A 26,333-nucleotide genomic window follows, 5' to 3' on the forward strand; every position below is an offset into this window, starting at 1 on the left:
TCAAAGTAGATAGGGAACTCTCTCATCATGCCTCACCCCTACATAAAGAGCTACAAGCAATTAACAACTGCTGACAGGAAAATTAATCTCTTCCAGGGAAGAACCAATACCAACTGGTCAACTCTAGAAACACACACATACACGCAACACTGAACAGTCACAGCTGGTTGTATTAATGTTGTTTATTTGCATGCATATGAGACAACAATAGTTATAAAAGTAGCCATGACTTTCATGGGGATGGAGGTAGAGGGGGCAGATATAAGAAGGGTAGGAGGAAAGAGAGGGAGAGGGAAATGATGTAATTTTATTTTATTTAAACTTACAAATCAAATTTGTTTTCAATAGCCACGCATGGTGTCACACACTCGTAATGTCAATGTTGGAGAGATGGAACAAGGCAGATCTCTCGGTATCATTGGACAGTCCATTTAGCATATTCAGTGAGGTCACTGTTGAAAATGTAAAGAAAGGATAAACAGTGCTCAAGGTTTATGTATGACATGAACATATTTGTCCATAAATGCACTCAACTACCCACATGTTCATCCCCCAAAGACAAATGTCATACTTCAAAAAAATATCATGAAATAAATGGATATGTATACACACACACACACACACACACACACACACACATATATATATATATATATATAGCTAACAAACGCACAAAGAATAATTTATTCTATACCATGTATGTGGGAATGACTTTCTCTGAAATTGGACTTTCCAACCTGATCTTCCAATCAAATTAATAATATGATTTTAGATCATTTAAAGCCATGTGCTGAATCTATTCCCTAATTCAGCTTGTTTAAATTTAACTTGTCTTTAGGAAAACAATGTAATCAGCCTTATTATGCTTTGGACTCTCCCATGTAATCACATTTTTTTGCAATCTATGCCAAATGCATAGCTTTAATCCTAAATTATGAACCTTTCATGCCACTGACACAGAGGGTGTGTGTGTGTGTGTGTGTGTGTGTGTGTGTGTGTGTGTGTGTGTGTTTGTGTTTGAAAAGGGAGAAGAGTGAGAGAGGTGGTAGTTAAATATAATATAATTGACTGAAAGCAGCAGATATTGAAGCAATGATTTTCCTACAATAAATGCTGGAAGCAACGTGTGGGTCTAGGTTGCTAACATCAATTTGTGGTTTTGTTTGCCATTCTGGATCAATAAAGCAACTTCTTTCCTTGTAAGATTTTGGCAAAACATCATATTTAGAGAATGATTCTTCATGCTTTCCCATACTTTGCTTTATGTGCTGTCCAATAAATAATGAGCACAGACCTGCTTAGAGGGGGAGAGGGGAGGAAGGGAGGGAGAAAGACAGAGTGAGCTGCACATGTCAGATTAGGCTTGCTTTGGTTCAAACGGCCCCAAGAGATAGATGTCTGTTTTGTTTTTGTTTTTTTAATAGGATACCACCACAACCATGAGTCAAAGCTAGAAAATATATTGCTAAATGAAAGAACTCAACTACAAAAACCACGTTATATAATCCTAATCATATTAAAATGTCCAGAATAGAAATATTCCTAGAAATAACAAGTGGACCAATAGTAGTGGGGCAAACAAAACACACTCATTCTGGAGAAATGTGAGACTCCATTCATAGACACTTTAGCTTTAGTCCACCAACTAGCATTTCCAAATCTTTCTTAGCACAGCACTCTTGGCTGCTTTTCCTTCACAGAGATTAGATGTGAGTCTCAGCTCAACATTTGGTTTTCAAAGGGTAGTTGAGATTTAATAGAATTTTAAAGTTCTAAAATTTTAAGTGGCCCCTAACATGTAAGCGACTATAAATAAAACATCACAGGTTGTAAATCAGTTGTATTATCATAAGGGAACTACTTTGGAATGTAAAAAAATAAAGTGTAGGTAAGATAACATTATAGAAAGCTATTGAATTATGTTAAGTACTTAAAAAAATAAAAGCAACATGGAATAATGACACAAAACATTGTCAAATTGCTTTTAAAAGCAATATTAAGCATGCTACTCTAGCTAACTTTTGAATTATCTGGGAGAATAAAATGGCGTACCAGGTAAAGGTACTTGCCACCAATTCTGAGGACCTGGGTTTGATCCCTGAGATATGGTGGAAGAAGAGAAATCAATGACAGAATGTTGTGCTCTGACCTCCACATGTGTGATAGGACACACACACACACAAACACACACACACACACATACACACACACAAATAAGTACACAATTATGCTTAAAAACAGATTTTCTAATGTTTAAGAAGTGTACTGTACTCAAAATCAATCTTATTTTTTACAATAAGAACCTAAAATAAAATCAAAGTAGAGAGACATGTAATTATACACATAAGAAGATGTTTCTAAAATGCAAATAACAGATTACTCAAGGGTACTCGAGTAATAAGATGAAGGATAAAAATGTGAATTTTAAAAGAATGCTGTATGTGAATACTCCTAAGAAAAGATATTTTGAGTTTATGAAGCAAAACGTGGGATAAAAAAGTAAGTATTATAGTTGGAGAGTTTAATTGATATATATTTTGTAGCCTACTTGACACAAACTAGGGATGTATTGTAGGCAACATATCAGAACCAATGAAGTAGTTGGAATAAATAAACTTGATATATCATTATCCATAATCCTATTCCTACAAAGTGTTTCACTTCCAAAGGTGGTCACTGTCATGTTGCAAACATAGTGATAAATAAATCATGAAGAATAAATTTCCTCTCAATAGTTTTGTGTCTCCTATGTCAACCTCAATAGATTTGATTCTTCACTATTATCAAATATATAATTAGAAGTTGCTAAATTGTATTTATTTCCTCATAGGCATCAATATGAAAAATTTTAGAACCCAAATTATGTGCATAATAATAAATACTGTGTATTATACAATTATTTAAGAGTTTCATTTAAAATTCACTTCATAAAAGTAAATAAATGTCCCCTGGATGTGGTTCTAACCCTAGGCAGAAAATCACCTCAGGCAAAGTGAATATTCTCATAATTCCACAACATGAGAGTGCACTGTTTCTCTGTAGTCTGTGTCTCATTTTTCAGTTATTTAGAAGAGAAAGGACAAGAAATTTTAGAACCTAAAAGTTTTGTCTGCTTACTGTAAATGTGAAGGAAATAAAACATAAAAACTGCTATCAAGCAATTTTTATAACAATGTTGAAAAACACACAGCTTTGGATTAAGTTGACCACTTTCAATATTAACTATTACCTATAGTATGTTTATATCAAGTATTTTCAAGCCAAAATAAGATAAACATTCTACTTAAACAATAGTATGCTAAAAGGTAGCGAGGTGATTAAGAATGCTTAATGCTCTTGTGAAGGAGGAGCTAGGTTTGGTTCCCAGCATCCCTATCAGTCACCTTAAAACCACTTGTAACTTCAGTTGTAGGGGATCTGATACCTTCTGCTCTCTGTGAGCACCTGCACACACATGGTGAACATAAACTCACAAAGGCACAGAGAGAGAGAGAGGGTGGAGGGAGGGAGAGAGAAACACATACACATAAATAAAAATAACTCCTTTAAAAATCCTATAGTGATGCCGGGCGGTGGTGGCGCACGCCTTTAATCCCAGCACTCGGGAGGCAGAGCCAGGTGGATCATTGTGAGTTCGAGGCCAGCCTGGACTACCGAGTGAGTTCCAGGAAAGGCGCAAAGCTACACAGAGAAACCCTGTCTCGGAAAAAAAAAAAAAAAAAAAAAAAAAAAAAAAAAAAAAAAAAAAAAAAAAAAAAAAAATCCTATAGTGTACACTGTTGTTAACTGGTTTTTTTTTTGTTTGTTTGTTTGTTTGTTTGTTTTTTATCTAAAGTGCCTGTCCCTTAACCAAGGGCTGTCCTAATCAGAGACTGCAACTCTGCTGTTAACAGCAGTGGTTTTGGTTCAAGGGCTGCAGCCTGAGGGGATTCTGTTCTCTCGGCCACTGACTCTATCAAAGCTACTCAAGGAAACTTTATCTAAATCTAAAGAACTGAAGATTCAACTGCTTCAAGGTGCAACCGTTTTGGTGGAACTCTGCTCAGAGAGGCTGAGTAGCAAGTAGCTAACTTTCTCATTTTGCTGGTGTCTTTCAAAAAACCCAGCATCCTTCTCCCAGCATCCAATTAAGAACCCTTGCTACACATGGTTCCTCCTTACCACTTCCTGTCAGTTACTTGCTGACTCAGCCTCCTATTCCCAGGTTAATTTTTATTTAATCAAACACATCATTGAATTGGTAACAAAAACAGTAGAAAAAAATGCAACATACCTTAAAACACTTTGAAATAATGTTCCCCAACAGTTTACAGTCATATAAAAAGCACTTTCTTTATATTATGCATAATACATGTATTGAAAATTAAAAAAAAATCTTATCTTTGTCCAAAAGAACACTATTGGTATGTACAATGGTCCCCTAAAAAAGATTTGTTTTTATTGTTTTTTTATTCTTTATGATTCTGTGTGTATATGTGTGAGAACACCTACAGAGACCAGAAGAGAGCATTAAACTCCTGGAGCTCAACTTACAGATGATTGTAAGCTATCTTGTGGGTTCTGGGAAACAAACTCAGTTCCTCTTCAAGAGTAATAAGTGCTCTGAACTACTGAACCATCTCTTCAGACCCATTGAAACAGTCTAATTAATATGTATCCATATATATATATATATATATCGCTTAAAATAACATTTGTATTAAAAAATCTGTACATATTTGAAGATGAATTTGTGCACATATTTGTGGTCATAATAGTAACACTATAATCAAATATTAAACATAACAATCACATCCAAAGTTCATCATTTTATAAAAGAAAATTATTTACATGCAATCTACATTAATACATTTTTAAGTACGTGACAAAAATTAATATTAATTATAAATACTATGTTGCACAGAAGATCTCTGGAACTTATTTTTAAGTTCTATATTTGTTGATCAAAAATTATGCTTTGCAATCTCCATAGAATCACAACTCTCCACTCATGTTCTCCAGGTTTGATAAGTTTTAGTGTTGAAAGAATAGAATTATATAGCATTTGGCATTCAGCGACTGGCTAATTCCACTTATGATAATGTCTTGAAGGATTACATATATTAGCACAAACAGTAGGATTTATTTCCATCTTCTAGGATGTTGGGTATTAAGCCAGAGCATTGTGAATTTCAGGCATGTTCTCTACAACTGAGTACATCACAAGTCACTTCTTTGAAGACTGAGTTATGACCTAATATATGTTTATACCAAACTTTGTTCATATCGTTGTTTAGTAGATTTTTGTGTTGTTTCCATATTTGGCTATTCTAAATAATTATGTCACTTACATAGATGTATTTGTATGTTTTAAAACTCCCTACTACATTTCCATTGGAAGTAAATGAACAGGATTCAGTCTCACTGTTGGATCACACAGCAGCTTTATTTTTAATTTTCAGAGGAATTTCCACACTGGTTTTCAAAAAGAGCTAAACTGTACACCTGCAGTGAACTAAGTTTCCAAATTTTCATATTCACAATGATATTTGCCATTTTTATTATGTTATATACATCTAAAACTGTCAGATGAGAACAAAATAAAATGATAAAAAAGAAACCGAAGCCCAGCTCAAAAAAGGTAATGACAGTGGCATAAAACAATGACATTCTTATTTTTATGGTCCTAAATCAAAATATTGGGATCAGTTAGAACAGGGTATTGGCATTATGACATCATTCATAAACATAAGCAAAAGTTAAGCTTAATGTTTAGATAATTATTATTTAAGAATAATTTTGTTACATTAATTTTAATATAATCATTTGATTGAAGATAATTTTGAGTTGGAGTAATACAGATAAATTAAGCAAAAAAAACGTAGGTGTGATTAGGGGTGTGTGTGTGTGTGTGTGTGTGTGTGTGTGTATGTGTGTGTAAAATCAGGTGAAGGGAAATTGTTACTGGGAAATGGCATCAAGTTTTGTTTAACTAGAAAATCATGTCTAAAGTATAATTTAAAACATATCATTCATACTTTCTGAATTTTTTAAACACAGTCTATTTTGTTATTTATTTTTTAATTATTAAGTCACATTCACATGCTAAACACTCATCCTTTGTTGAGTAGTCATTTTCTCTCAGCCAGTACATACCAGGATTCTTCCTGCAACTCCAGTAACAACTGCAATTTCCATTTGAAATAAACAGTGTCACGTCATTCAGATTTCATCTTTTTTGGTTTCATTGAGACATGTAATTTTTCTGAATCATATCAGCCTCTGTGGTATGATTGCTTGATGTCTAAAATGTACAATAGGGGGCTGAAGAGATGGCTCAGAGGTTAAGAACACTGACTACTCTTCCAGAGGTCCTGAGTTCAATTCCCATCAACCACATGGTGGCTCACAACCATCTGTAATGAGATCTGGTGCTCTCTTCTGGCCTGCAGGCATACATGCTGTATACATATAAATAAATCTTTAAAAAAAATAAAATAAAAATAAAATAAAATGTACAATAATATAGGAATAAATGTAGATAAAGATTAAAAATGCTTTCAATCATCTGTTATTGGGCTGAGAAACCAGGATCCATTTGGAATATAAAATATAGTTTTGAAAGGTGTCAGAAATGGATTGGAAGAACTTAAGGATGAAACTGAAGAACAGAATGTTATGGGCAAGATAGACTTTGCAGCTAATAAGACCAAACAGTGTGGCCTGTGAACTAACACATTAACAGCATTTTTACCTTGGATGGATGTAACATTATAAAGTGCTTCTGATGTTACCAAGTTCTGGATTCTGAAGACACTTGTTAATTGTTAATCTGTTGAATTCTGTCAGTTCTAGGGACACAAAGACCTGTTAAGTTTTCACTAGAAAATTAACCAAGGAACCATATTTGAAAACAATGTTATTTAATTTTCAGAAAATTCAGTAAAGACAAAAAAAAAAGAACAACAAAGAAATTAAATGTAAAATGAATGTTTTTATACAATTTAAGCCAATTGAAACTGGTTAAGGATTAATACAAAATTTGTCCAAAAAATATTAGGTGTATATGCCATTGTTATTTTCACTCCTTTGTGGAATCTAGTACCTGTGTAATATGTGCAGTAGATCAAGTACCAATAAACTTCATGATACATAAATGTTTATGAATATTGACTTCTTTTAGAACTAAAATTAACATGATACCCCAGTCTGTACTATCATAGATGATCTTTGACACTACCCTTTTACATCCTAGATCAGGATGACCTACCTACATGCAAGCTTTATTACATTTGTTTGGGATTACTATTTCACTTTTTCCTACTTTTTTCTTTTCCATCAATGCTTTTCTTACTACTGTTCTAGGAAGAATCATAATAAGTAGATCCATTTTAAGGATTTAAAAATGCAAAAAGGTAATTTGCCTTAACCACCACCCAAGTCTCAAGAGGCCTTCGTTTGTGTCTTGTTTATGTTAGCTCAACTCAAGACAAAATGATTTCTTTGGACTAGCATTCCATTGATAAAATCAAGGCTCAGTCCCTGGAATGGAATAGTCTAAATCAATACAAGCATAACTGAAACCACATATGCATGAATGTTTATCTTTAATAATAAATATACTACCTGGACTGTGTGGATGGAACTGGGAAGTGTTGCAGCAAATAAAATAAAAAGCACAGATAGATAAACACCTTCCTTTGCACTTATATGTGGAATCTAAAACAATGAACTCACAAGGGCAGAGAGAATATACATTATTGGGATTTGGAAATTTGTCATAAGTAGTAAGTTGCCTATTTAGGAGAGTAGTCAACCGTTCAAAGATCTGCATTTCATCTCTCCCCTATTCACATCCTAAGGTTGTTCTGTCTGTTCTGTCGCTATCATTTGTTCATATTTGTTATCTTCTCTACTAAACTAACCCTTTGAAAAAATATACCACCTGTTGTCCACTTCGAAGTTTTAGTGCCTTGCATCTTCACAGGCACTTGATGCCCCTGGGTCAGAGACAAAAATAATTAGAAGATCATTACACGTCAAGCCATGCAGACAACTTAATGAACATTTGAGAAACAGGATTGAAAACCTACCACTTGAATGTCCAGATCAAGTAAAAGTGCACCTTGACTATCATCCTTAATAATTCGCTGTTAAATTCAAGTTTATGAAGTATAATAGGCTTAGTTTCAGTTTCCTTATTTTTTATATTTTAAGAAAACACTTCATGTAGGCAATTAACTGGCTGAAAACAGTAGGCAAACGTGAGCAAGAAGCAGCTTCCTCTAATAGCGTCTGAGTTCCCCATCCAGCTACATATCCTAGGTCAAACTGCAGACACAATTGCTTGGATTAGTATTTCAGGAAGTATTAAAGCAAATGAATAGACCTCAGACTAACACTTTATTTTTGAGAGGTGAGCTACAGGAGTCCCTAGAATTGATGCAGCTTTTGTCATTATTACAATATTGGAAAACACACTCAAGCTTTGTTCAAGGTGAAATGCAATTTAGGAGACAAATTGAATATTGGGAAGAGTGGTTCTAATTTATTACATCTTTATCTAGCTGCTTGGAAAGGAGAAACTCTGAAGAACTTCATAAAAATTCAAAACTGAACAGTTCCTCTTCTTCACCTGTTTTCTTTGTTTCTCTGTGTGGGGACTGGTGCATGTCTTGTGTGTTTGAGCTTTGCTGTTTGGATTCACTTGCTGAAAATATTATCTATCTCTGTTAAGGAAGCGATTTCTCTTTAGTGTGAGATATGACCAAATAACAAAAACTTGACCTCAGTAGAAGTGAGAGCTACATGCAGACAGAATGAACAGCAGCCTCTATAAGCTGCAAGCTTTCCCTGCCTCAGTGTTCACCTATTTTATATTCAAAAGTGGAGTTATTTTCTCATATTCAATGGACACATCTGCACAAGTCTTTTAAAACTGTCTCTAATTTCTTATTTATTAATTTGTTTTTCTATGTATTTGTTTGGCTCCCCAGGTTCCATTATAGACAACAAACAACAAGACCTAATATTAATATTAACCATTAGATTTTATCTAAATGTATCTAAAATGATGATCAGTTGCCCTACCTCTCTAAGTCCAGGAGGGGATTTTACAATAATTGTGTTGGAAAGTTGCCTATGTGGCAGGCTGTTCTCCCCATGCCTTATGCAGTTTGTTACTGTTACTTCATGATTGGCTTCTTGGGCCTTTGAAGTTTTTGAGTAGTCTGGTGTTTCTAGAATCCTTTCAGTTTAATACTGCCTTGTTGGATTGTGTCTTGAGATCACCTATGTATTTTCAATGGTGGAATGCATTTGAGTTCTTAATATTAACAGGTCCTTACTCTCTGGCAGGAAGCCCCAAACAGTACTATAATCCCTAACCAAAGGAGGAGAAGGTGCTTGTTATAGTAAATGTTAATTTAGGACAGTAAGATTGTAGTGATAATCTATAAAGCATACTTTTTACATCAACTTCAAGACTTGATTTTTCAAACAGGAATTTGTGAATTGGTTTCCATATTTATTACATATAATTCAGCTTTCTAATCAATAGATATTATTTTGTAAACATCTCAGACTAATGTACAGATTTTGAACTCTTTTTTATATTTGCTAAGTCTTGGGCCTCAGACAATATGCAAGATTCAAACTCTCTTTTATCATGTAATAATTATGTTCTACTTGACATGAATAAACTTGATGTACTCCCACCTTGCATGTTATTTTACAAACACAAACTTATATTACTGCCATTTGACTTAAAGATCATTTGGTTCTTAATAATTCCATGCCTCTTTTTAAGGAAAAGTTATTACGGTAATAGCAGAAGCAAGAAAGTTGCTTCTGTCCCTCAGTTCTTTTAATATGTGCCAGTGCAAATATGAATAGAATTGTCCAAAATCACTATTAGCTTTTCCTATGCAGGTTTACCAGCATAAACATAAGTAGAAAATAAAAGAGACGAAAGAAGGTGAGGGGAGCAGACAGAAAGAAAACCTCACACTCAGGGATGAGGTGACCACAGTAATTTAAAACTAGTCATCCATCACAGAATGAGGGGAGCGGTTGGTGCATGTGGTCAGTATACACATATCTGTGGTATTGTATTCCCGCAAATATTGTGCATGCTAATAAACTTTCCTGGGGTCAGAGACAGAACAGCCACAATATTAAACATAAAGGATAGGCAGTGATAGCACATGCCTTTAATCCTAGCAATCCAGAGGCAGAAATCCATGTGTTCAAGGATACAGACAGGCATGGTGACTCATCACACCTTTAATCCCAGAAAGCAAGCCTTTAATCCCAGGGAGTGGTGGTAGAAAGCAGAAAGGTATATAAGGTGTGAGGACCAGAAACTAGAAGCATTTGGCTGGTTAAGCATTTGGCTGGCTAAGCATTTGGCTGGTTAAGCCTGTAGGCTTCTAGCAGCACAGTTCAGCTGGGAGCCATTCACATATGAGGACACAGAGGCTTCCAGGCTGAGGAAACAAGACCAGCTGAAAAGTTGGCCAGGTGAGGTTAGCTGTGGCTTGTTCTGTCTCTCTGACCATCCAACATTTCACCCCAATACCTGGCCTGGATTTGATTTTATTAATAAGAACTTTAAGGCTTCATGCTATACATATCTATGCAGTCTCTGTGATCAATAGGGGTTCCTTTGATATTACACAAATATGCCAGTGTTGTTGGTCATTTTTTTAATTTAATTTTTTTTTCATTTTACCTACCAACCCCAGTTGCCCCTCCCTCCCCTTTTCCTGCTTCCCCCCCACCCCCCACCCCCGATTCCCATCCACTCCTCAAAGGGGGTTAAGGCCTCCCATGTGAAGTAAACAAACTCTGGCATACTGAGTTGAGGTAGGACCAAGCCCCTCCCCACTGCATCAAGGCTAAGCAATGTATCCCACCATAGGGAATGGACTCCAAAAAGCCAGTTCATGCACCCGGGACAAGTCCTGGTACCACTGCCAGGGTCCCCACAAACAAATCAAGTCACAGAACTGTCACCCACATTCAGAGGGTCTAGTTTGGTCCCATGCAGATTCCCCAGATATTATTTGAGAGCCCCAGATCTCCTATAACCTCAGGTCAGCGGTCTCTGTGGTTTTCCCCATCATGGTTGCTGGTACTCTTCACTCTTTCGGTTCTTTGGGGGTCTGCCACCTAGCTCCCAAATAAATACATAGAGACTTATTCTTACTTATGAATGCCTGGCCTTAGTTTAGCTTGTTTCTAGCCAGCTTTTCTTAGCTTAAATTATCCTATTTTTCTTTTGCTTCTGAGCTTTTATCTTTATTCTATATACCTTTCTTTACTTCTTACTACGTGGCTTGCTGTATTGCTGGGTGGCTAGCCTCTAGTGTCCTCTCGCCTCTTTTTCTCACTACTCAATCTCTTTTTCTCCTATTTATTCTCTCTGTGTGGCAGCCTGGCCTATTCCTCTCCTGCCTAGCTATTGACCATTCATCTCTTTATTAGAACAATCAGATGTGTTAGACAGGCAAAGTAACATAGCTTCACAGAGTTAAACAAATGCAACATAAAATAATGCAATATATCTTTGCATCATTACACAAATTTTCCACAGCAGAAACAAATGTAAAACATCTTAAAATAATATTCCACAACATGCTTGTATTTGTATGACATAGCACACGTGTCAGAACATTGCTTTTCTCTGATTTCCTTTTGTTTCTCTTTGTGTGATGAGACCAAACATTGTAAAACAAGTATGGCTATCAGCTATATTTGGACAATGGGGGGCAAGTTCCTAGCTTAGAATTATTTTGCTGCAAAATAAAACAAGATATGCCTGGCTTTGCTGAAATCCTTTCTGACCTCTAATTCTATGCAGATATAGAAGACATAGAATGTATATTCAATGCATATAAATACATTTTATGAATCTTAAAGATAGGATACAATTTTATCCTCATATACAATTCATTGCAATCTGTAACTGAGTCAGGTATATTGAAGTTTCATAACTTAATAACTTCCAAGACAGTAAAAGTATTTTGATTTTACACACATGATATTAATATATTTTATTACAAATGTTGTATTTTAAAAGAAAATATATTCTTCAAATACTATCTGCTTATATATGCAAAATGATATCACAAGACCCAATATAGAGAGATTTCCTAGTGAGGCATTCTACCATAGGATTTTATCCCCAGCTAAACTCATATTTTGTGAGTATATCATAACAGGTTTTTAAGAGCTTCAAAGAAACTCATATTGAGTAGCTCCTGCAGTCATCTTTTCCGTTAAGCTTATAAACTAATATTTCTATAGAGAAAGCAAGTCATTAACTGAAAGTCTTTGGGAATCACCAACCTTTATCATGCAAATTTTAATGTAATGAGTTCAACCATGCCTTCATATCTTTGTCTCATGTATCTCTATAATTTTAATTTTTGAGAGTGTAACATTTTAAACTTAGTGTATACAACAGACAAACTAAAAGTACTTAGCATTTGGCAAGGCATTTGAAAATGCAATATTTGCAAAACACTCACATATGTTTAAACTGCCATATATTGTTTATACTAGCATGAAACTAAAAGATGAGTAATTGGATGAACAAACACTTGGAAACACCGATGGAACATATTAGTCAAATATGTGATCAGGAAGACTGTGAATAACGGCAGGGCTTCTGAAAACAAAGATGAGGGCAACGAAACCCTGAAAGGCAGTTCATGCAAAAATATCTAATCTGATTCAAAACCGTAATCAACTCGTAGTAGAAAAAACTAATGGTTTTTGTATTTTATTTCCTTATGTTGGTCTGCTTCTGTGCTTTCTTGCTTAGTTTCTATACTTAATGTAAGGACGAAAGTTTAAAAAAAAGAGGAGGCTGGATGAAACACTCCTGGTCTGTGTTTGTTTGTTTTTTTTTTTTTTTTTTTTTTTTGATCAGGTTCAGGGATCCTGGGGTTCAGTACCCATAAGTGAGGCTTTATTTAAAATCAGAGAATTTACAGGTGTAGTTAAGTTAAATATCCCAAGTTGATATCATCCTGGATTTATAATGAGCCCTTAAACTAATGGCTAGTGACATTCTAAAATAAAAAAGAAGAACAAAGAAAGAAGAAAAAGAAAAAGGTGGCAAGGGTAGGAATTATGATATCTCTGCCAATCAACTTTAGGAGCTGTGAGCAGCCACTAGAGGCTAGTAGAGACGCTAGAATAGAGTTTCTCTTACACTCTCCAGAAAGAATCATTATCTGTCTCGGTGTAAGTGTGGACTTCTGTCTTCCAGTCCTGGTCAGGACAGATTTATATTACTTTTCAGTATCAAATGCATGATAATTGGTTACAGTTGCTCTAGGAAACCAGCTTAGTCTTCCAAACTGATTTCCCCCAACTCTCTTGATTTTCTGTGAACTTGTGTATTTTCAAGTCTAACAGCTCATTATTGGAGTGCAGCAGCATAGCCATATTTGTTAACTTAGCTGTTACGTCAAAACTGGGCTTATATCCTCTTATTAAATATTCTGAACACTAAGTATCTATATCTATTGTATTCTTTCAACTTGATGAACAAGAAGCTGATTGTGGCTGGTGTATATTTTGAGAATAGGTAAATTTGAATAGGTAAATAGTGGTATAAAACGTGTATCTGGCACAGCACAGAGTCCAGTGAAGGTTATGATTTGCATGGAAAGAGAGGACATACTGGAAAGATTAAGGTAAAAGTAGAAATGTTCATTGTTTGTTAGAGTAGAAATACTATACACCAGCAAATGGCACAAAAATGTCTCTCAATTTTGGCTAAACCCCAGGGACTCTAAGGCAGCTTCTCAACATAAGGGTAACTAGATGGGCAGAGTCCTGGGTGTTTATGGGAAATGAACAGTTATTATTTCATTTTCTTAAGCCTCGAAAATTAATTATAAAGTTAAGAAGTACACATTTAAATATGTAAGTACAAGTATAAGATAAATGTCACTCAACAGGCAACAACAGAAATCAACTCCTGATTTCATTGGGCATTATAAATCTTGGTTGGCCTTGAGCTTGCTATAGGCTATAAAATACATACAGAAATATGTAGCTATGTGATGCTTAAAACTCTTTGGTTGCAATTGAGCGTATTTATTATTCATTTCCAAACATATACTTCTGGGAAATTAGGCAAGAGTTGTTAATAGTGAAATTTTATCATTATTTATATAACACTGACTAGTAAATAATAATAATAACAAATTAAGATTTGCTAATCTTGAGGAAGTATAATTTTCTCTTTCAGACTGTATTTTGTATTTGAAGACACTGTTTTATTTCGTATTCTATTGAAATGTAGTATTTTAAGATAAAATATTTCTATTTCATAAAGATAGACATGATTACCTATAAAGATGATTGCCTCCTCTTTGCTTTTCTCTATAACATACGTAACTGCACTCTGATTATGTAAATATACCTTTGCTTTATAAAGGGAGTAAAAGCCATGAATTTTTAAAATGCAGCTTATTTTTGCTGAAAAAGATAAAAGAGCAAAGCAAACCATAATAATGTTCTGCAAAAAAAAATTGTAAAGAAATAGTTGTTACCAACTGAAATCTTGTCTGAATATAAAGCAGATACATCTATCTTTGATTATCATTATGCCATGAAAAATAAGTGGAGCTAGTTAGGTTTTCACTTTGTTTCATTTTTAAGAACTAGTAAACATGCCCAAAGCAATATAGGGTCTAATCTCTGTAAAGCAGATAAATATTGGAAATCTTCCGCAATCATCTCAGTATTCCCACTTATAATGGAAAAGGCAAAGAGAAAAACTGTATGACAGAAAATAAGAAAACAAATGTTCCTGAAGTCTGCTGTGGTCTCAACTCAGTCTGAGTCTAGCTGTCAGTACCTTCAACTAACTCGTGATTCTGATCTAACTAAACAGCATTGATGCCTAGGCTTTTACAGCAAGAGCCCTATGGTGGGAGTATTGTTTAGAATAAGAAAATTGGCATAGGCAAGCAAATTCCATCTATACCAGCAGCCATAATATGATCTATACTTCAGTGATGTGGCTTATCAGAATGTGGATCCTTTTTCATATAAAAATCACCTTCTTTACAAATTTAGTGCCTGATCTAGAAACCAGGAGACTACATCCACAGAATCAACTAAGCAAGACTCATAGGATCTCTCAGATACTGAAGTGGCAACACTGAGCCTGCACAAGTCTGTGCTAGGTCCTCTGCATATAAGTTCTTGTTTAGTTTGGGGCTTTTGTGGAACTCTTAACAGTGGATGTTGGGGTATCTCTGACACTTTTGACTGCTCTTGGGACACTTTTCTTTTTATTGAGTTGTCTCACTCAGCCTTGATATGACTGGATTTGCCTAATCTTATTGAATCTTGTTTTTCTCTGTTCTGTTGACATCCCTGGAAGGCCTGAACTTTTCTGAAGGAAAAGAGGAGCAAATGATCTGGGGGAGAGAGGAGATGGGGGACTTGGAGGAAAGGGGGCAGGGGAAATTGTGTTTGGGATGTATTGTATGAAAAGAAGAATAAACACATAAAAATAAGTTATTAATCAGATTCTAGGCATATAATTTTCAATACTTGAGAACACAGTTGTTCACCCATTGGCAATACCAAAAAAAAAAGAGGTTTGTTTCAGATGGTGTGTTTTCTGGAAAACAAACAAGTAAGACAACACTGTTTAGAGCTTCCCATCATTTAACCCTGAGATTCACAGTAAGACTCCTTTTCATGAAGGCTTGGGGAAAATGATCCTGATAGCCAGTTGCCCAAATACTTTCAGTTATTGATTATGTTCATTAATTATCTGCAGATCATCCTTATGGACACACCTGATCTTTGTTCAGGTCATATTACAGTCACCCTGAAGTTTATTCATTGGTGTTTCTGTGATCCAGGCTGCACCACAACTGAACTCTCATTCTCCCCATGAGCCTCACACCCCAGTCCATCTGCAGCAGGTTTGGTCTCCTTGTTGTTCTGATATATATCTTGCTTGTTGTCTTTGTTTGAGATGTGTGAAGTGCTCTGCAGAACTATAGAGTCCAGTCACGGGGGAGCTTTGACCTAGAAGTGGTAAGAGATGAACAAGCGGGAGGGGTGCAAAAAACATCCCATCTTTCAACTTATCTACTTGTTTTGCTGACAAAGTCCCATGCTGAGTTTCTGACTGGAACCCCTGCAGGGCTATGTAAAGAGTCTAACCTTTCAGAGATTTCTGAGGAATCCCCTCCCATTCCCAGTCAAGCAATGTGTATCAAATACATTTTACTAGTTATGAAATCTGTTATGTTTCAAAGCTTAAAATCATATTGTAAGTTCCAAATAATTGCTTTGACCTAGAGTTCATTTTACTTACTTTAACCCAGTAGTTCTCAACCTTCCTAGTACTGGGACCCTTTAACACAGTTGCTCACGTTGTGATGACCCCCCCCCCCAACCATAATATTATTGTTTAGTTACTACATAACTGTAATTTTGCTACTGTAATGAATCGTAATGTAAATATCCAATATGCAGGATATCTGATATGCAACTCCCGAAGGGGTTGAGACCCATAGGTTGAGAAGTACTGCTTTAACCTATGGATAAAGTGGATTCATTCTATGTAGCTGTGAACTTACCTTGTGTATTGAATGTGATGTTCTTAGTTTTTTGTTTGGGGTTTTTGGTTTGTTTTTTTTTTAACTCATGAATGACATCTCATTTATTTTTTCCATAAATCTCATTCCCTCTTATTTTCCAAAACTTTAGGGCTTTATTGTGCTACTGTTCGTTCCTCATGTGCTTTATTCAAATGGCATTTTAAATTCCCTAGAAGCAGTTGTGTCTGCTTCTAACCCTGATAATAATTCAAATTCTGTTATTAAACCGGAATTGCTCCTCCAGTATTGGTTGATTTCTTCTTGGTGACAAATGGACATTTTGAAAATTGTTCACAAAAGTCAGGTGATTCCAAACTGCATCACTTAACATGCTGACAAAGTGAGAAACACTTGACTCAACTGAATAAGAAAGAAAAGAAAGAATCTGTTTGTGATCTTTGTCCCGTAGTCTAACTTTCATAATTGCATTCACTTTTGCTTCTAAAGTGTCCTTCACATATGTGTTAATTTATACTTGAAAACTTTAAATGCAGTCTATAACTTTACCTTTAGTTTCAGGTCCTTTTATATTGATTACTTTTAACATCACAATAATCAATACTAACCAGTTTCTGTGTAACTTTTTTTTTGCTTTGTGTCATCACTGAATATAACTTTGCAGACACAGGAGACTATAACCATTTATAAGGAATTTTGAGGTACTCTTTGCATCCTAAGTATTATTTCAAACTAAAACTTATTTCTCTTTTGAATCACGTTGTCTTGTCTTCTATCAACTAAATTCTCTGGTCTCTAAGTTTACATGGTTCTCTTACAGTATTAGGTATATTTTTAGTTTGTTTTTCTCTCAAAGAGTTACTTGATATAAGTAATTAAAAATATCTTTTCTAGTATTTTTAGTTGTGAACCTAGCCTTTAATGGCTGAGTCATCTCTCCTTCCCAAATGGAAACTCCCAGGAATTTGTGAAGATGACCCTAGCTAAGCTGGAGCCTTAACTGACCACCTGCTGTAACTAGGCAAGATTTCCAGTGGAAGGAGTGGGACACAATCCCAGTCACAAACCCTTTGACCTACAATTTGTCCTCCATATAGATATGCAGTGGTAAAGACGGCACAGAATTTGTGGGATGGCCAAACTAATGACTGACTGCACATCTGGAGACCCCCTACCCTGAGAGGGAGATCATCCCTGTGGGAGAGGACCCAGAGGTGGGTGTAGTGGTTGGAAAGAAAAGGTGTGGCACTATTAGGAGGTGTAGCCTTGTTGGAGGAAATGTGTCACTGTGGAGGCGGGCTTTGAGCTGTCTTTTACTCAAGCTTCCCTCGGTGTGACCGTCAGTTGACTTCCTGATGCATGCAAGATTGTAGCACTCTCGGCTTCAGGACTATATCTGCCTGTCATGATGATAATGGACTGGACTTCTGAAAAATAAGTGAGCCACCCCAATTAAATGTTTTCTTTATAAGAATTGCCATGGTCATGGTGTCTCTTCAAAGCAATAAAAACCCTAACTGAGATAGCAGGATAGCCCAGAGAACTAGGATAGAACCAAAGATGAATGGGAAAAAAATTAATGAAATGATTCCTAATGATTCTGCTATATTCATAGATTGGTGCCTAGCCCAACTTTCATCAGAGAGGCTTTATGCAGCAGCTGATGAAAACAGATGCAGAGACCCACAACCAAGCATTAGGTGGATTTGGGGGAAGCCTAAAGAAAAGGTGAGAAATGATTGTAGGAACCAGTGGGGTCCAGGGCACCACAAGAAAACCCACAGAAACAACTAGTATGGGCTCATAAGGACTCACAGAGTTTGACCTGACAACTAGAAAGCCTGCATAGGACCTCTCTAGGCCCTCTGCAAATATCTTACAATTGTGTAAGTCGGTCTTCTTTTGAAACTCCTGACAGTGAGAGCAGGAGTCTCTGAATCTGTTGCCTGCTCTTGCAACACATTCCTGGATTGCCTTATCCAGCCTCAATAGAAGAGGAGGTGGCTAGTCTCACTGCAACTTGATATACCATGTATGGATGATATCCATGGGAGACCAGCCTGTATCTGAGGAGAAACAGAAGAGGAGGAGTGTATGGGAATGGGGAGAGAAAAAAGAGGGAGGGAAAACTTTGACTAGGATGTAAAAACACACACACAAAAATTATACAGTCAAAAAGATCCTCTTTATCACTAAGGCTATTTTGGAGCTGGGGGTAGGAGGAAATTAGGTACCTACACTGAAGCCATGACCTCCATAGGGAATTGTAGCTGTAGATTTCCCATTGAATCATCTCACTTACCAATAATGGAATCAATGTATTTTTATTTGGTGAAGGATGTTTACCTGAGTCAAAGAATTATTAGAGAAAGAAAGGAGAAAAGTACTAGTTACTATGTTTTGAAACACTTAAAAACCAGAATGACCTAGTCAGCACAGTTTGTACTTAATGTAACATCACATAACAAAAAATTTACTAATTCTTACAAAAAAGGTATCTGCTTCCTGTGAAACAATTCACAAAGTCTATTTTTGTTTGTCTGTTTGTTTATTTGTTTGTTTTTAGGTGAGCAACAGCCTGAGATTTTATCAATTTTAGCCACTTTGTTTTGATGCCAGTTCTGAACTGAACACAGGACACAGGAGCTATTTTCAAACATCCCAGTCATTCTTTCATTTAAAATTGAAATATCAAAACAATTCATTAGTTTAATAACATTTTAAAAAAGTTTTTCTCAACTGCTTTTACTAGATATTTTTTGTTTGATAGATAAATCAAATACTTTTAGTGTTAAATAGTTTAATTTCAGTCTCCACTAACTGTTAAGATCAATAAATTTATATTCATCTTCCAAACTTGATCTTTAGAAATGCAACCATTAGCTCAGCACATTTCAGTCACAACCTTAGTTATTGGAAATTGTGATTACCTAAAAAGTGCATTAGAAGAAACTCTAAGCCAGGTTTTCTAGTGATGTAAGCATAAAATCTGTTGCATGTGACCATAAAAGCATTCAATCAAAAGTGTTACAAAAAGAGTCTAAATCCCATAAATAATCTCAGGGTTGGGGAAGTTCATATTAAGAGATAAGTGGGTCTTCTCTTGACTCTATCCCATCTGGCTCCACCAATATTCTGCGTTGCTTATATGGTAAAGTACAGAGCTACAGAAATATAGGCCAAAATTATGCCCTCCATTTTTCCTTGATAATTTATTGACCTTTACCTAGGATTTAAGCACATTTTAATCACTTTTCCCATGGAGGTGTCGAGGTAGGGTCTCGTTATTAATCATGGCTGGCTTAAAACTTGTGATGTAGACACCTGGCCTTCAATTCAGAGGGATTTATCTCCCTCTGCCTTTGCACTACCATGCCTACCTAGTGTGCATAGTTCATTCTTGTTAATAGTTAGTTCATACATTAAATGTACAAATAAAGTATAACTTTTAGATTACTAAAGTATAACCAAAAAGGTTCTAATGAGAAGGATCCCAAAGTAGTTACTTCGGATTTTAATGTTAAGTAAGTCAATTTACAAGCAGCACACAAGACTGGATCAAAAAAAAAAGTCCCTTTGCCACATAATAATCAAAACACTAAACATACAGAATAAAGGAAGATTATTAAGAACTGCAAAGGAAAAAGGCCAAATAACATAAAGGCAGACCTATCAGAAGTACACCTAACTTCTCAATGGAGACTCTGAAAGCCAGCAGGTCCTGTGCAGATGTTTTGCAACCACTAACAGACCATAGATGCCAGCCCAGATTACTATACCCATCAAAACTTCCAATCACTGTACATGGAGCAAACAAGATATTCCATGACAAAACCAGATTTAAACATAACTAACCACAAATACAGCCCTACAGAAAGTATTAGAAGGAAAACTCCAACCCAAAGAAGTTAGCTACAACCACAAAAACACAGGCAATAGATAATCTCACTCCAGTAAATCCTAAAGAAGAGAAACACAAACACACTACCACCAACAATAACAAAACCAAAAAAATAACAAGAATTAACAATCACTGGTCATTAAAACCTCTTAATATCAATGAACTCAATTCATCAATAAAAAGTCACAGGTTAAAAGAATAAATATGAAAACAGGATTCATCCTTCTACTGCATACAAGAAACACACCTCAACTTCAAAGACAGACATTACTTCAGAGTAAAGGGTTGGGAAAAGATTTTACAATAAAATAGACCTGAAAAACAAGCTGGTATAGCTATCCTAATATCTAACAAAATAGACTTCAAAATAAAAGTATCAAAAGAGATGGAGAAGGACATTTCATATTCATCACTGGAAAAAATCCATCAAGATTAAGTCTCAATTCTGAACATTTATGTCACAAATACAAGAGCACCCACATTTGTAAAGGAAACTTTACTAAAGCTTAAATCACACATTAAGCCCCACACATGAATAGTGGAAGATGTCAAAACCCTAGTCTCACCAATGGAGAGATCTACCAGACAGAAACTTAACAGACAAATAAGGGAACTAACAGATGTTATGATTCAAATGGATGTAACATATATATGGAACATTTCACCCAAACACAAAAGTATATACAATCTTCCCAGCACCTCATAGATCCTTCTCTAAAATTGACCGCATACTTAGTCATAAAGCATATCTCAACAGATACAAAAAAATTGAAATAACTACCTGTATCTTATCAGATATCCATGGCCTCAAGTTAGAATTCAACAACAATACAAAATACAGAAAGCCTACAAACTCAGGGAAATTGAACAATGCCCAACTGAATTGCCACTGGGTCAAGGAAGAAATAAATAAATTAAAAACTTCCTACAATTCAATGAAAATGAAGGCACAATATACCCAAAAAACATGAGACACTATGAAAGCAGTGCTAAGAGGAAAGTTCATAGCACTAAGTGCCTACATAAAGAATTTGGAGAAATCTGACACTACCAAACTTAACAGCACACCTGAATGCTCTAGAACAAAACCAAGCAAACTCATCCAGGAGGAGTGGACTATAGGAAATAATCAAATTGAGGGCTAAAATCAATAACATAGAAACTAAGAGAACAATACAAACAATCAATGAAACAAAGAGTTGGTTCTTCGAGAAATTCAACAAGATAGACAAACCCTTATCCAAACTAACCAAAGGCAGAAAAAGAATACCCAAATTAACAAAATCAGAAATGAAAAGGGTAATATAACAACATACACTGAGGAAATCCAGAGAATCATTACATTAAGTTATACTTCAAAAACCTGTACTCCGTAAAATTGGAAAAATCTAATTGAAATGGACAAACTTATGGATAGATACCACTTACCAAAATTAAATCAAGAGCAGATAAACAACTTAAATAGACCTATAACCCTCAAGGAAATAGAAGCAGTCATTAAAAGTCTCCCAACCAAAAAAGCCCAGGGCCAGATGGTTTCAGTACAGAATTTCAAAGAACTAATACCAATACTCCTCAAATTGTTCCACACAACAGAAACAGAAGGAACATTGCCAAATTCTTTTTATGAGGCTACCATCACCCTGATACCCAAACTATACAGGAATGCAACAAGGAAAGAGAATTACAGACCAATCTCCTTCATGAACATTGATGGAAAAATACTCAATAAAATACTGTTCTTTTACCAGTTTCTCGAAAACCCCAGAGACCACCAAGGAGCCGGTTTCTGATGCAAGCACATGAGGGTCCTTTGATTCAGGTTCAACCTGGGCTGCCGCATGGCAGATGGAAGGAAATGTGATGGCCACGTGTAGAGGGCTTTTATAGGAAAAAGACCACAAGCCAGGCAACTTGGGATAGGGTAGATGGGGCAAGGTGATTTTTTTAAACTATTGGTCTGGACTTTTGGCGGGGAACCATAATGCACTGAACAAGATTATCTGGATTGCTCAGCAGGATTATCTAGATATCTCTGAGGGGCATAAATCACAGGCAGGATCCTGTTAAGCTTTCCATTCCGGTATAAACAGCAGACAGGATGTCTGCAGGAGTATCTAGATCCTGTTAGGCTTTCCTTTAAACAGCAGACAGGATGTCTGCAGGTGGATACTGCTCTGTGTCCTTTGGTTTTCATGGCATATTCCCAAGCCTGTAAAGTTAAGTCAAGGCATTCACATTGGCAAACCAAATCCAAAAATACAAAAACAAGCAAACAAAAAACAAAAAGTCATCCACCATGAACAAGTAGGCTTCATCCTATAGATGCAGGGATGGTTCAACATACAAAAATCAGTCACTTTAATCCATCATATACACAAACTGAAAGAAAAAAAACCACATGATCATTTCATTGGATGCTGAAAAAGCCTCTGACAAAATCCAGCACTGTGGGACGTTCATGAGCTACAAAGATGGTGCTGAGAGGAAGTTGGTTTAGGTTGTTTGTATGCAGATTAGATACAAATGGTGCGGAAGGAAGTTAGCTCAAATTGTTCACACTGAGATAAGATACTAAGATCAGGAGATGATGTCAGCACATGAACAACTCGTACACAAGGAAATGAGTACAGGGTGACCTTTAAAATGATTGGTTGGTTCCTTCCACCCCCTCCAGGGTTCTGAGGTTTTTTGCTATAAAAGAGGCTTATTGCCTGATAATAAAGGAGTTCTTCCTTGACTTGATTCCATGCTGGGTGTGATTGTTTCTGGGTAAGAGGAAGGCTGGGAAACAAAAAGGGCCAGCTGAGCACGTACCTTTCCTCAGTTCCAGGCCACCTCTCCAGTGGTGACCTAAGTTCCCCTGGGGGGCAGGACCCCACACAACACTCCTCCATGATAAAGGTCTTGGAGACAGCAGGGATACAAGGATACATAACTAAACATAATAAAGGCATTATACAGCAAGCCAACCCAATATCAAACTAAATGGAGCAAAACACAAAGCGATTACACTCAAATCAGCAAGAAGACAAGATGGTCCACTTTCTTCATATCTATTCAATACATCACTTGAAGTTCTAGCTAGAGCAATAAGACAACAAAAGGAGATCAAGGGGATACAAATTGGAAAGGAAGAAGTGTAGCATGAATCTTAAGAGTTCTTATTAATAAAATCAAACCCGAGGCCAGTTATTGGGGTCAATGCTGGTAGATCAGAGAGACAGAACAAGCCACAGCTATCTTACCTCGCCGGATCCCCAGCTGGTCTTGTCTCCTCAGACTGGAGGCCTCTGAGTCCTCATCCAGAATGGGTCTCAGCTGAATTACTGCTCAAAAGCCTGAATGCTTAACTAGCCAAATGCTTCTAGTTTCTGGTCCTCAAGCTTTATATACCTTTCTGCTTTCTACCACCACTCCCTGGGACTAAAGGCTTGCTTTCTGGGATTAAAGGCATGATGAGTCACCATGCCTGTCTGTATCCTTGAACACATGGATTTCTGCCTCTGGAATGCTAGGATTAAACACGTGTGCTACCACTGCCTATCCTTTATGTTTAATATTGTGGCTGCTCTGTCTCTGACCCCAGATAAGTTTATTAGCATGCACAATATTTGGGGGAATACAATACCACGTTTCCTCTCTTTTTGTCTAAAATTTAAAAAAGCTTAAAACTAATACAAGAAAAATTATATCCAGCAAGTATATACAATATACATAGTCAAGATTACCTTAACAATGTCTAGTCCATTAACATTTGAGAGATTCAGATAAAAACTCCATTATAAATATTAACAATGTCCAGTCCAGTAACATCTGATAAACTCAGACCAAAAATTTTTCCTTATTTATCTTATTTAAAACAAGTAGTTCCTTTTTAAAAGTAGATTCCATAAAAGAAGTCAAACTTTTGCTACTTGCAGATGATAAGTGATCCCAAAAGTTCTACCAGCAAACTCCTACAACTGATAAACACTTGCAACAATGTGGCACCATACAAGATTAACCCAAAGCAGTAGCCCTCATATATACAAATGATAAATGGGCTGAATAAGAAATCAGGGAAACATCAGTATTTACAATAGGCCTAAATAACATGAATTATCTTGGGACAACTCTAACCAAATAAGGGAAAGACCTTTATGACAAGACTTTAAGTCTTTGAAGAAAGAAATTGAAGAAGATATCAGAAAATGGAAAGATCTCCCATGCTCTTGGATAGGTAGGATTAACATAGTAAAAATGGCAATCTTACCAAAAGCAATCTACAGATTCAATATAATCCCCAACAAAATCTCAACACAACTCTTCACAGATCTTCAATGAAAAATACTCAAATTCATATGAAAAAAAAAAAAAAAACCTAGGATAGTCAAAACAACCCTGTACAATAAACGAACCTCCAGAGGAATCACCATCCCCGACTTCAAGCTCTACTTACAGCTATAGTATTAAAAACAGCTTGGTATTGGCATAAAAACAGACATGTGAATCAATGGAATCAAATTTAAGACCCTGACATTAATCCACACACATATGAACACCTGATTTTTGACAAAGAAGCCAAAAATATGCAATGGAAAAAAGAAAGTATCTTCAACAAATGGTGCTGGCATAACTGGATGTCAACGTGTAGAGAAGACTACAAATACATCCATATCTATTGCCATGCAAAAAACTCAAGTCCAAGTGGATCAAAGACCTCAACATACATCCAGTTACACTGAACCTGATAGAAGAGAAAGTGGGAAGCAGCCTTTAACATATTGACACAGGAGACCACTTCCTAAATATAACACCACTAATATAGACACTGAGAGCAACAATTAATAAATGAGGCCTCCTGAAACTGACAAGCTTTTGTAAGTCAAAGGACATGGTAAATAACACAAAATGGCAGTCTGAAGAATAGGAAAAGATCTTCACCAACCCCACATCTGACAGAGGGCTGATCTCCAAAATATATAAAGAACTCAAGAAAATAGACATCAAAACACCAAATAATCCAATTTAAAAAATGGTATACAGAACTAAATAGAGAATGCTCAACCAAAGATTCTCTAATGGCTCAAAGACATTTAAGAAATTGCTCAACATCCTTAGCCATCAGGGAAATGCAAATCAAAATGACTCTGAGATACTGTCTTACACCTGTCAGAATGGTTAAGATAAAAAACACTGATGGCAGCTTATGTTGGAAAGGATGTGGAGAATTGGGAACACTCCTCCACTTTTGGTGGGAGTGCAAAATTCTATAACCACTTTGGAAATCAGTATGGAGGTTTCTCAGAAAATTAAGAATCAATCTACCTCAAATCCCAGCAATATCACTCTTGGGCAAATACCCAAATGATGCACAATCATACCACAAGGACATTTGTTCAACTATATTCATAGCAGCATTATTCATTATAACCAGAACCTGGAAACAACCTAGATGCCCTTCACCTGAAGAATGGATAAAGAAAATGTGGTACATTTACACAATGGAGTATTATTCAGCAGGAAAACAACAACAACAACAAAAAATGACATCATGAAATCTGCAAGCAAATGGATGAAACTAGAAAAAACTGTACTGAGTGGGGTAACCCAGACCCAGGAAGACAAACATGGTATGTACTCACTAATAAGTGATTATTAGATGTAAAGCAAAAGATAACCAGTCTACAATCCAGAACTTCAGAGAAGCTAGGTAACAAGGAGGACCCTAAGAGCGACACACATGGATCCCCTAGGAAGGAAAAAATAGATAAAATATCTTGAGTAAACTGTGAGCATGGAGGTGGGGGTAAGGGGAGGGGGGTGAGAATATGAGGCAATGGGGTGATAGAGTTGCGGGAGGG

Source organism: Peromyscus maniculatus, chromosome 3, assembly GCF_049852395.1.
Source record: "Peromyscus maniculatus bairdii isolate BWxNUB_F1_BW_parent chromosome 3, HU_Pman_BW_mat_3.1, whole genome shotgun sequence".
Taxonomy (NCBI): domain Eukaryota; kingdom Metazoa; phylum Chordata; class Mammalia; order Rodentia; family Cricetidae; genus Peromyscus; species Peromyscus maniculatus.